The sequence below is a fragment of the Ovis canadensis genome, chromosome 18 (genome assembly GCF_042477335.2).
Source record: "Ovis canadensis isolate MfBH-ARS-UI-01 breed Bighorn chromosome 18, ARS-UI_OviCan_v2, whole genome shotgun sequence".
Lineage (NCBI taxonomy): Eukaryota > Metazoa > Chordata > Mammalia > Artiodactyla > Bovidae > Ovis > Ovis canadensis.
This window is the reverse complement of record NC_091262.1, coordinates 77,629,238-77,642,193: the sequence shown is the minus strand read 5'-3', so window position 1 is coordinate 77,642,193 and position 12,956 is coordinate 77,629,238. Positions and strand designations below refer to the sequence as shown.

General features: G+C 53.0%; 1 protein-coding gene across 2 annotated transcripts in view; it reads left to right on the top strand.

The window, feature by feature from the left end:
* BCL11B (BCL11 transcription factor B) overlaps positions 1-12,956 on the top strand; it is a 99,267-nt gene that overhangs the window by 65,345 nt on the left and 20,966 nt on the right. The window lies entirely within an intron of this gene.

Below are 12,956 nucleotides of genomic sequence, written 5' to 3'. Positions count from 1 at the left end.
ACTTTTCCCCTTTCCCTGGATGTCTGTGTGGCCGACACCTTGCAGAGTGGCTGCTTTTAGCTAACTGTTGTCAGAAGTGGCTGGTACAGGCTTTGGGGGAAAATCCCTGAATTTCCCCAGACTGTGTGCAACCTGGATGGGGCACCCAGAGTGAATGGGATCTCTCCGTGGGCCTAGCTGGCCCTGGTGTCTGTGTTAGAGTTGTTCCCGGATTCTCACTTTTGGGGTCTGGAGAATCACTGGCCACACTACCCTGAAGAGAAGCCTGAGAATAAATCACAGTCAAAGTTACCAGTCTCAGAATTCACGCTCACCTTCCCAGGACAGTCCCACTGTTCCTTCAAGGACCTGTTTTAATTGTCCCTTTCCGCTGCTGTGAAAAATCACATTTCATTAAGCAACAATCATTTCATCCTCCCTTTCAAAGTAATTTGATGGAGGTACATCGTCTGAACACCTGCCCACAGGTCTGGGGCCTGGCTCACCTGTCCTGTCCCAGGTACCCTTGATAAGAGAAGTTGTCACACCATGTGGGCTTAAGTTAGGGCCCAAACCAAGTAACTTGTACTTCCCTAGTGGCTCAGACAAAAAGGCGTCTGCCTACAATGCGGGAGACCTGGGTTCAATCCCTGGGTTGGGAAGATCCCCTGGAGAAAGAAATGGCAACCCACTCCAATACTCTTGCTTGGAAAATCCCATGGACGGAGGAGCCTGGTGGGCTACAGTCCACAGGGTCGCAAAGAGTCAGATATGACTGAGCGACTTCACTTCAAGTGACTATGTTCATGTTGCCCGTGTGGCCTTACTGGGGATGAGTTTGTGAGTTTATTAAGGTGTTTTTTTTTTCTTTTTTGACCTTTTTGAACAAGGAATGTACTTCAGGACCACCTTCAGGGGCCCAAGGGAGTGACCAGGATGTTAACGCTGTTTAGTCTGAAACATTTCTTCCCCTACTTGGGCTCAAGCTCACCCTCTGCCCGGGTTCATGGGAGGAAGGCAGTCAGTCACCTTTCAGGGAGAAGGGTCAAGACTCTTTGTTAGGCATGTGACCGTGTCCGGCTCCCAGCTGCCCAGCCCTGGCCCCGTCACTGGGGCTGCACTGAACAGCTCTGGGGTGAGCAGCTCAGGGGTCAAGGTGGGCAACTGGCTGGACATGTGTGGAGCCATGTCGGCGGGGAAAGGGGTCTCCGTGCAGCCCTTACCTGTGTGCTGCTGGGATGAAATGCCGGGAGGAGGGGAGCAAAGTCCTGGGTCCTCCACCTGCCTCCCTGCCCCCACGCCTCTGTGCCCACCCTGTGCTGTAGGGTGAGATGCCTTCTGTCACTGTAGACAGGGGGAGCTCAGGGCGCTCAGCTCAGGCCAGCTGGGGCTTCACCGAAGCCTCAGCCTCTGTCCTGTGCCAGGGAGCATGCAGCCTTCACCCCCAGACCCCCAGGAATAGCTAGTTCTCCAGAGTTCCCCAGGGGCCACCCCACAGCTGAGGCTTGGATCCTGTCTGCAGCAACCGCCCAAGACCGAACTATCACCCCCTCCTTTATCCGCACACCCCACCATCCTGCCCGATGCAGCCTTTTCTGTTCCAAGGCTAGCTCAGACTGAGTGGGGTCCCAGAGGGCCCACGCTCTGAGGACTGGGCAGGGCCTGGAGGTCAGGGGCAGGGGCGGTGATCCCAGCCAAGGGAAGAAGCCTTTCCATCTGCAGGGTCTTGGGAAGACTGGGTGGCCGTGTGGTACCCGGGACATTTTGGCCATGTCCATTGGCCCAAAGATGGGGGTGAGAGGCGCTGGGGTGGGGGTGCTGCAGAGGATTGATCAGGTCTCCAGGGGCAGAGGTGCTTGCCTCCTGCTGTGCTGTAATGTGTGTGTGATGCATGTGTGTGGGGGGACTCCTGTTATAATTGCATGCCCCACCCAGCTCAGAGCCTGGGGATGTCTGCATCGTTTACACACTGTTTATACCCATGGTGCTGGGAAAGATTGAAGGTGGGAGGAGAAGGGGATGAAAGAGGATGAGATGGTTGGATGGCATCACCGACTCGATGGAACTGAGTTTAAGTAAGCTCTGGGAGTTGGTGATAGACAGGGAGGCCTGGCGTGCTGCAGTCCATGGGGTCATAGAGAGTCGGACACGACTGAGTGACTGAACTGAGTAATTAATTGACTACACCCATGATGGTGAGATGTGCAGGGGCGGACCGTCTGGTGGGTCCTTGCTCACGTGGCTGTCGAGGCCTGCTCTGCCTACTGAGGCCTCAGGGATGAGAGCAGGGCTGCTGGGCAGTGCAGTAGCCGCTGCCTTCCCCCTCGGTAGCTGGGAACCTTTTTCCCATCTCTGAGCCTCAGTTTCCTCCTCCAGGAAGTGGAGAGTTATTTGAGATGACGTGTGGAAGGGCCCAGCCTGGTGCCTGGGCGTGTTGGAGGCTTGGGGAAGGCAGCTTTCATCTGTTCTGTCCAAGTGACCCATCGGTATTGGACGGCAGAGGACAGGGACCAGGGGAGGCCCCGTGATTCTCCCTGGACATAGCTTTGCAGTGGCCGCACCTGCCCCAGAGCACTCGGGCTGAGGGGCCCTGGGTTCGCGGTGGAGGGTGGGGGAGTTGTCTGCCTGGCTCCCTCTGCAGCCAGAGACCCAGGCCCAGGGAGGGGAAGGGTCTTGTTCAGGCCCTTCTGTGTTCTGGGCAGTGGGATGCGGAGACAAGGGATGTGATCCTTGGAGACAGCAGGTACAGGACCAAGAGACTGTGTGATGGGTCTAGGGACCATCAAGGGAGGCTGAGAGCTCTGCAAGCATGTCTGACTCAGGACATGAAGGTGGCCATGAGTCCCTCCCCAGTCTGCACGGAGGATGGGAGGTCCCTGGAGGCAGAGGGAATGAGTGACAGCTTACCGGGTGTGAGGGAGAAGGCCCTCCGACTCTACAAGCTGCTGGCTTGACTCTGGGGCCTCGGCCAAGGTGCAGAGCGGGTGGAGCAGGCTGCTGGCAGCACTTCAAGAGGCACCTCGGTGCCAGGCTGGGGGGGCGGTATGCTGTTTCTCCAGGGGGCAGCCCTCCCATGGGAGATGGAGGGCCCGCAGCTGTGTGACCTTGGATAAGTCCCTGCCCCTCTCTGAATCTTAGGTTGTCGTTGGAAAATTGGAGGATGACGGTGATGGCGGTGATGCGTCCTCAGATTGTTGCAAGGCTCGAATGAGGATCTAGGTGGGCTCCAGCCTCGTACACGGGAGGGCTGCTGTATCTCCAGTGTCTTCCTCTGCCCCCGCAAAGCCCCAGTATTTCACGTGTTAATTATATGTGACAACTTTTCAACTACTGATCTGCTCTAAGCAGTGAATGGTCAATTTGTTTTTTAGGCATTCTTTAAAATGAATGGTTTGGCTTCCAGGGTTAGAAATCCCTGGCTGGAGTTAGGTTTTCCTCTATAGAAATATTTGCCTGGGCCGTTGGCCACCTCTCCTGGGAAACTGGATGCTCTGTGGTGTTAATCCTGTCCTTAGGAAAGTGCTGGGGGCTTGGAAGGTTGGGACCATGTATGTCCATTCTCTGATCTGTCTCAGTGCCCAGGCCTCTCCTCACCACGCCGGGCCTGGCTGTGCCCACTTCTCTATGTCAGCAAAGCTTGGTGTGGGTGGAGGGCCTGCCCGAGGCAGCTGGCTGTGGGCACGGAGGCCTGGCTCCGTCTGGCCGGCCCGTGGACAGCTGGGAGGCTGCTTCCCATTCAGTATGGGTCAGCAAATATTGACTGAGGGCCTCTCTGTGCCAGGCCTAGGGGAAGGCCCCAGAGGTGACCTGCATGCAGGCCTCACCGTTGGGGAGCTCCCTGTCTGGACTTCTTGCTTCTGATTCTTTTCTGGGTTGACCTGGAAACGGTCATGCCAGCCTCCTGCCCTGTGTCCTGGGGCATGGGGCCCCAGTGGGCTGAGGCCCAGGCCTTTGCAGGGCAGAGTCCTGGCCACGATCCTGGGTGGAGGGGTGGGCCTCGTGGTGTGAACACAGATTCCACCCCCACCCCCCATGCCAGCTTCATGGACAATGTGTCTTCCTGGGGCCCTGGGCAGAGCTTCCTCCGTCAAGTGCCCAGGCCTCTGGAGGACGTCTGTCGTGGTGGGAGGGCTTCCAGATGTGGGCTGTCAAGCCAAGTTCGGGGAGCAGACCCCTGGCCCTGGTAGCCAATGTGGGCGGGGTCTCGGTTGCCACCCACGCCCCCTGGCCCTGGCGGTGCTTGGCACCCGCTCAGCTGTGGGCTTTCGGAACGGGGACAGGAAAGCTCCAAATGGTATTTCAGCCGTCCTGCATCCCCAACTCCCCTGCCCACCTGCCCACCCAAGGGGGATTGGTCCTCCCTTTAGTTCTGACCATCCCTGGGCTCCGGGCAGGGGGCAGGGAAGTGGGTGGGCTTTCTTCTCCGTGACACGGACCCCCGCAATGTCACAGGTTTCTAAACACTCATGGGTGGGGCTAGCGGGTTTCTGAGCTCACCCGTGCTGTGTGTTAATAAGATTGTTCAAAAACAAAACCAAATCCACTGAGATGAGAGTCCCTGTCCGTGGTGGAATGTGGTGCCTTCCGAAGCAGAGGGATGGAGAAGTAAGGGGGAGCTGTTTCACAAGAAATAGACACTCATATCTTGGGATTTGGGGAAACGGAGCTGGCGAGGGTGTTTTTTTCCCTTCCCAGGCACTCTGTATTATTAAGACACTCTGTCTTATAAGGAATGTTGGATAATTAATCCTGTGGCAAGACAATAGCAACAAGCGTTCAAATATATTTAAATAATGAGGAGGCTCTTTAATGTGGACCCGTAAAATCACTGTGGGCCAGTGGATGGGGGGGGTCAGGATTTATTGAAATGTACTTTTCCTCTTCAGAAGATGGGGTTTTCTTTTGTGTGTACACACACACACACACACACACACACACACAAGCACACACACACACAGAACATTTAGCCAGAACCCTGCTAAGTTTTTTCCCTTTTCAGTCAAAAAGAATCAATTACGCCTTGTGGTCTCTTTCCAAAAACCACTTTTGATGGTGTGATTTTGTTTCAGTCTAGAGCGCTCCAGTCAGCCCCTTGGAAACATCGGGGCGGGGGGGAAAGCCCCTCTCACCAAATATCTGGGCATCCGCGCGGATTCTCAGCAATTGAGAATATTGACAGCAATCAGAATTCCGCGGCTGTTGAAACTTCGCCTCTAATTGAACTGGGAAAGGTAAACCCAGATTCAGGGCTCTGCACGCTGTAATTGCAATAATTTAATTTAGCTATTTAACCTGTAATTCAGTGGTATTTATTAAGGAGCATGGGAGAAAATGAGGCCATTAGGAGCCAGAGATGAATACATTGAAATGAAAATGAACACTTCTAACTGCCAGTTGACCTTCGGTTTGTAGCAGTTTTTATTAGGCTGGTCACGGTAATTACCAAGACGTGAATCGGGGAGGAAAGTGAATAATTCCGTAATGAACATTTTTATTCATTATCTCGCATTTTCAGGAAGCGGACGAGTTATCTCGCAAAAGTATCAGGCCGACATGCTCCTTCTGTTTGTTTTTTGAAAAGTGATTGTTTGTGGACAATGGTATCATTCCGTGGGGAGGGAGGTGGTGTCCAGGGTGTCCAGAGAGGCACACTGGTGGGTCATTGGGGCTAGGCGTGCTTCCAGGGTGCCCTGGCATACTTCCGGGGTGCCCTGGCATACTTCCGGGGTGCCCTGGGGAAGACAGCTGTCCTGCACAATGGTGGTGGTGGTGGTGTTCAGTCGCCAGGTCGAGTCCAACTCTTTGCAACTGGGCTTCCTTGTCCCTCACCATCTCCTGGAGTTTGCTCAAACTCATGTCCATTGAATTGGTGATGCCGTCCAACTGCACCATAGATGTCAGACTGGCAGGGACCAGGAGTGTGCGTGCATGCCTGCCAGCCCTGCTGGGAAAGTTTTTTCTCCCAAATTTTCCATCAGATGGAAAGCTTTCAGGGATTTCCTGGTGGTCCCATGGTTAAGAGTTCGCCTTCCAATGCAGGGGTTGCCGGTTCAATCCCTGATCAGGGAATGAAGATCGCACATATCTCACAGCCATAAAACAAAAAGACACTAAAAAATGGAAAGTTTTCTTGACTTGAGAACATGTAGGTATTCCTGTGCCCTTTAAGGGTGAGTTGTCAAGCAGGGCAGTATTTGGAGGGTCAGAGGCATAACTGGGAATAAGAAACGAGATCCTGTAAACCCCTGGAGCCAGGAATTCTATTATCACTTCAGGGTCCCCATCCTGAGGACTCACAGGGGATATGCCTGATAACGTGGACGTGCCCCTGCTGTGTCCTTGTCGTGTCCAACTCTGGGACCCTGTGGACTGTAGCCTTCCAGGTGCCTCTGTCCATGGAATTTTCCAGATAAGAAATACTGGAGTGAGTTGCCATTTCCTTCTTCAGGGGATCGTCCCAACCCCAGGGATTGAAGTCGCATCCCTTGTGTCTCCTGCATTGGCAGGCGGCTTCTTTACCACTTGCGCCACCTGGCATAGTGGAAAGTTTTGGAAGCAAGTGGATTCCAGGAGGAGAATAACTCCATGAACGGCATTCCAGCCATACAACAGGACATCCCATAGCAATGAAAAATAATGATATCACAGTGTTTCCAGAGATGTGGGGGAATGTATCCAGTGTAATATCAAGAGAGAAAAGCACAGACCAAAAATGTACACAGCAAGCGCTCAGTTGGTAGACGTCTGTGTGTCTGAGTCCACTGAAAATGGACCTGTAGGGACAGCCAAATTGCTAACGGCAGTTTACTGTGATGGTCCCTATTTTTCTTCCGTATCTGGTCTGTATTTGTAAAGTTTTCTATTAATACAAGAAGAAAGTGTCCCTTTAAAAATCAGAAGATGCAGTGACATTGATTTAAAGTTGTGGTGGCTTTGGCTGATTGGAAAGAGAAGTTTTTAGCCCGGCACCCTGCCTCAGGCTCTGCAAAGCTTGTGGTTTTATTAGCTCCTCCCACTTCCTGGAAAACCTTCCGGCCCTTAGATGAAACAGGGGGATATGAGCTGAAAACACTGTGTCACCCCCATGGTGATGGATGGCCCACCAACACGAAAGGCTTGGAGACCTGTGCTTTTGGAAGGTATCTTCTTTTTATTGCCATGATTTCCATTCCCTTCTTGTGGCCCCAACGTGGGAGTCAGAGGGCCTCCTCCTCTGGGGCTGCCTGGTCCAGAGGTGGTGGGGCGTGTATCGTGAGGACCTCTGTTGAGCTGATGGACTCAAGTCTCTGCGTCTCCTCTGCTCCATGTCTGCCCTGTCTTTGGCGGTGGTCATTTCCATTTTGATAGAGATGTTAGCAAGATTCGCGTCTGTTCATGCAGCTCAGAAGAGGGAGCGTGCGGGGCTGTGTGTGTATCTTAGCATCGTCAGAAGAGCCTTATTAGATACTTGGATCATATCCACCCCCCAGACAGGGTCTTCATTTCCTCCCTGAGTGCCCCTTACCCTCTGATACCCACAGGAACCTCCTACAGGCTTGCCTCCCGGAAAAGAATTATTCTTTTTCCAATTTTCAATTTTCCGACTTCACTCCTTTTCTTTATTAAGTGCACTATGGTTATTGGAGAGAAAGAAAGGAACTGACAGCTCTGCCCTGAATTCCGAGCATCTGGACCCTGCTTTGCATACCGACTTCAGCTAGCTGGCAGGAAGGGGCTGAGGGTTCTTTAGACCCTGGGGTGGTGCCTGGCGGGCGCTGGGCTTTCTGTACACGTGCCCCCCTGCCTGTGGTCCTCTTCTCACTCGTCTGCTCGGTGCCACCAACAATAAACCTGCACAGTTCCCTAAAACAAGATGACTGGTAGCAAAAAGCTCTGTCCTGAACCGTGGGAAGGGCACAGGTGAGGAAGGCAGGAAGCCATGCAGTTGCCTCCTGGTTGTAGATCTTGGGTCTCTGCATTGTCCCAGGCTGAGAATAAAGTTCACGACATCATGTATGCAAATCCCTCCAGCCAGGTTCCTAGCCATTTCCTAGCTCCTGGTACATGTTCCTTCTCCGCTCTCTAGCCCCGATCCTCCTTGTTAGCACCATCAGCGTGATAACCGTGACACCCACCTAACCCGTGAGGACCAACATCACCTTGGATGTGAAGACACCTGGCTCATGCCCAGCGAAGGAGCTCTCGAGGTGTCTAACACAGCCTCAAAAGTACTTTGACTTGTCAGAGTGGATGGGCATATGTGCGCCCTGCTCACAGAGCTTCCGTTTCATCCGTCTAGAACCCCGAGAGCCTTTTTCTGTCTCCTCCCATGAATCCTGGAGAAGAGTATGGCAGTCCACTCCAGTATTCTTGCCTGGAGAATGCCATGGACAGAGGAGCCTGGTGGGCTATAGTCCATAGGGTCGCAAAGAGTTGGACACGACTGAGGGACTAAGCACGCGCGCTCCCATGAATACAGAGCGCTCTCTTTGCAGTCACATATTTGCCCAGAGTGCAGCTGACTGGGTTGAGCCTCTGAGGCTCCCTGGAATCCTTGGGAGCATTTGTCAAGACAGCTGCAGGTGGCAAACAGTCAAGGAGGATGGGCCGCTGCAGAGCAAGAGTCTTTTCTGGAAAGACCGTGGTCTGGGACCTTCTGTTGCCGGTTCGTCTGTAGCTATACTTGTCATTGGGTGGGGGACATGGAAACCTGTCTCCCTGCAAAGCTGGCCTGGCTCAGGAGGTGAAGGAGGAAGCCAGAGCGCTAAAGTTTTCTTGGTGGGGGGATAGCTCGTGCACCCCTCTCCCCGCGACTTTTTAAAGTTCACAAGGGGGTGTCATGGCCCTGCATCCCAGGAGCGCCCTCAGCGGAACGCAGCCGTCCGCATCCCGTGGAGGAACTCGGGGCCCTTTCCTCCTCCTGGTTGCCTGGTTACAAGATCATCTGTCACGAGTTCCTGAGGAGGGGGCTTGGCTGGGGAGACACAGGAGGGGGAGTTGGGAGATAGTGTCTGCCGTTGGGAATGCAATGAGTACGTTCGATCATATCTAATTCCCATTTATATTACGCTGGACAGCCCCACTGCCCAGCTGCCCTCTCGAAGGCTCGGACTGCTGGGGTATTTTTGATGCATGAATGAAGACTGGGATGTGGGCCAGGACTTGGCTCCTGGGCTTCTCCATCATTTATTAGCTTCTAGTTTTAATTGTTTCCCGACTTCTTTCCAGATATTTATCTAGGAAGAATTGTCAGTTCTTGCTGCGCCGTGCAGACGCGCAGGGCAGGCGCCGGCTGCAGAATTTTAACGGCTCTTCTGGACAGCGGGCAGGATTCGGTCCAGCCAGTGTTGAAAGAGCACCTACTATGTGTCAGACGGTGCTGAGTGATGAAGGGATTCAGGAATGGATAGATCGAGGTTCCCACTCTGGAGAGACCTGTTGTTCTTTAGGGGAGAGTTGGGGTGCTGTTATTGGGAAACGTATTTGCAGTTAGTTTTGAGGGTCATCCGGGCTGTTGGCCCCAGGATGGGTTCCAGCTGTGTGACCTCAGGCAGGTTGCTTTACCTCTCTGAGCCTTGGAATTCTCCATCTGAACCCAAGGCAATGACCCCAATAGGAGTTAGTGAAGAGACATAAAGATAATGCAGGTCATAGTCTCAGGGGTTCCAGGGAAGAGTCCTGAGTCTCGGTGGGTGTGGGGTGGGGTGGTGACAGGGTGCTGGGCTGGGAAGCGTCGGCTGTGGGCCTGTTGTGTGTCTTCTCCTCTCTTGTCTCATCTGTGAAATGGGAGTGCTGAGGGGAGCCATCGGTGACCTCACCTCCTTTTCTTCGAAAGGAGCCCTGGGTCAGAGTGGACCAGCCTGTTGGTGCCTTGGGTGAGTTTGCCGAGGGATTTAGAAGCCCGAGTTAGGAACCAGGGCTTGACTCGCTGAACCCACTTGTGACTTGGGAAGTCTTTCTTCCACCGGACAGCCTCAGTTTCCCCACCTGGTACTGTGGGGAGGGCTGAGTGACCTTGTGGTCACCTGCCTTACTTGTACACTTCGGGTGGCCCCTGGGCAGACACAAATAAACCCTCAGGGGCAGGCTCCTCACCCATGGGTTGTAGTGAGAGCACAGAGCTTGTGGGATGACGTGAGGTTCTGCTGACGCAGTGCCCATGGGTGCCCAGTGCCCCCGAGGGTCTTGTCGGCTCCAGGGGGCTGCAGTTGGCCCCCTAGTTAAGAAGACAGGCTCTTGGGCCCTATCGTCCAGGCTCACACTTCCTACAGGACCTCAGGTCAAACACCTAAACCTTTTGACGCTCACTTTTCTTCCTGTAAGAGAAATTTGCTTCCTCTTGGGGCCATTTCACAGATGGGGAATGTCACACCAGACGCTGGATCCAGAGAAGTCAGGCACCTTGCCCAGGATCGCCCAGCTAACCGCTGCCATGCCATTAGCAGAAGCCTGGTGCCTCGTGCTTGGCTCAGGGTACTGGGGGCAGCACTGGACGGTGCCCAGAAGGGCCCAGAGGCGACCTCCGTGGTGGGATGTGTGTCCAGAAGCCCCAGCCCCTTGGCCAGCCAGGTTGGTGTGGGCTGTTCACTGCCTGCCTGCCCGCAGCTGGGGATAGTCTGGGGCTGGGAGCGTTTGCTCTGTGCTCAGGTTTGAAGGAGGGAGGCAGGTGACTTGTGTGGTGGCCTTGCCACCAGCCCTGGGCTTTCCAATATTGCTTCTTCTCCATTATTTTGGGAAAATTATGGTGAGGACTAGGCGTTTCATGTGTAGGGACACGCACATTTCTCAGACCTCTCAAGGAAAAGGGAACTCCTTGAACTTCCAGTTTACTGGGGCACCACTTGGTTGGCAGAAACCATCAACATAGGGGCCCATCAGTCAGCCAATTTGGTCCCTCAGTCATGTCCAGCTCTTTGTGACCCCATGGACTGCAGCACGCTAGGCCTGCGTGTCCATCACCAACTCCCGGAGCCTGCTCAAACTCATGTCCATCAAGTCAGTGATGCCATCCAACCATCTCATCCTCTGTCATCCCCTTCTCCTCCTGGCTTCAGTCTTTCCCAGCATCAGGGTGTTTTCCAACAGGGCCCATAAATTGACATAAAGAATTTATTTGGGGTGGCTGCAGGAAAAGGAGGAGAAGACAAAACCCTTTGATTTGTCAGATTGCTTCTCGAATGTGAGGTTAAAAATCCATTTTAGATTTGTTTATTTTTTTTTTTTAAAGACAGATTCCTTCTGAAACTTGGCTGAAATAATTGAAATAAAATGATCCCAGACATGATTAAAAAGTGGTGATGTCAAGCTCTCTTCAGGGTCTGGACCAGGACTTCTGTTAATGGTGGAGTTTGTAAATGTGTGTGTTTGGCTGTTGTTTCTTCACTTTGTTTCACTTATTATGTTAGATTTGGGTCTAATAATTTATCTTATATTTTAGAAGGGAAGTGTTTTTGCAGAAAACGGTGCTGAGAGGATTTGGGGTGGGGGAGGTCAGCCCTCTGCAGCCGGAATCTGAGTTTTCTAGCATGGTGTGCCAAGTTGATGGTTATTATTCCCCCAGAAAATAATGACCTTTTTTTTTTTTTTAAACTTGCTTTTAACATTCTGCCCTTGGCATCTGTTCCAGGCATTGTGGACGAATGCAGACTGTGTTCTGACAATGGGTTAAAGCAAGCACTTATTGAAAAGCATTCTCTACTTAATTACATTTCCTTCTTCTGGAAGCTATTTTAATTTTTTTTTATAATCACATGTTAATTGTGTATTAGCGGGGCCTTTCTGATTAGTTGAAAACATAATGAAACCTTTGTAAACAACACAGAGAGAAAGAAAGAGGAACGCGTGAAGCAGAGACAGTGGTGATGAGCCAGTTCCAAGAGGCCAAAATAACTACGTTTCTTGAAGCCAGGGCGGGGCGGAAATGGTACCTGGAAGTCCCTTTTTTGAGTGACAGCTCCTCTGATGGGGAGGGCGGGACGCTGGCTCCTGATCAGTGATGGAGCAGGGTGGGCTCATGAGAGCTCCCTCTCCTCCTGCTCCTCCCCCTGGCCCCATCCTGCTGAGTCCTTCATTCACTCACTCATTTATTCACTGCTCACTCAGTTCACTCCCTCACCCAGTCACTCGGCTATCCACTGGGGCATTCTTTCACCCACTCATTCTTTCCCTCGTATATTCACTCGTGCATCCATCCACTCATTCCCCGACTCACCCATTCACATCCTTACCCTCGAAGAGCGTCCTCCCTTGGGCACTGACCCAGTGCTAAGATTCTTGACACGCCTGCTCTAGATACTCAAGACAGGTATTAACCCCACTGGTGGAGAAGGAAACCAGAGCTCAGGGTTGAGTTCACGCATTCATGTTCAGCCAAGGCCACCAAGCAGGAGAACCAGATCTGTCAGGCCCTGGGACCCAGCCTCAGTGTGGCTCTGCAGCGGCCGCGTCCCTACCCATCCGAAGATAATCTGGTGCCTGTGTGGGCAGCGGGAGGGATGGAGAAACCACTGGGCTTGGGTGTGTGTGTGTGTGTGTGTGTGTGTGTGTGTGTGGCAGGGGGCGAGGCGAAAGGTGGCCAGCAGGCGCTGGCATTGTTTTCTTTTCCGCCTTTTAGTAGTTTTGTTCAAAGCACCAGCCCCAGTTTACAGTCCCTATTGTGGCGAGAGGGGGCCCGAAAGCCCTGCTCTGTTCCCCGTGTGAAGGGCTGGGCTTGCAGGGGTTTTGCAGCTCCCAGGCTGTTATTAGGGAAGCGTGGCCCGGGCGCTTCAGATGAAAGTGCTACTGTGTGAGCGCCAGGTTCGCCGTGCGCGCTCCAAGGAAACGCTGCCAAGACAGCGTTGTGAACAGCCGCCAAGCAAAACACACACATTCTGTCCAGTGGAGCCAGCTCACTTCTGCAAATAGAGGAAAAATTGACTTTCTGATTTGGAGTGTTTCTGCAACTAAGAAGAATCACTCTAGTGATTGTTCTAAAAATATTCCGGAGGCAGCACGTCCTC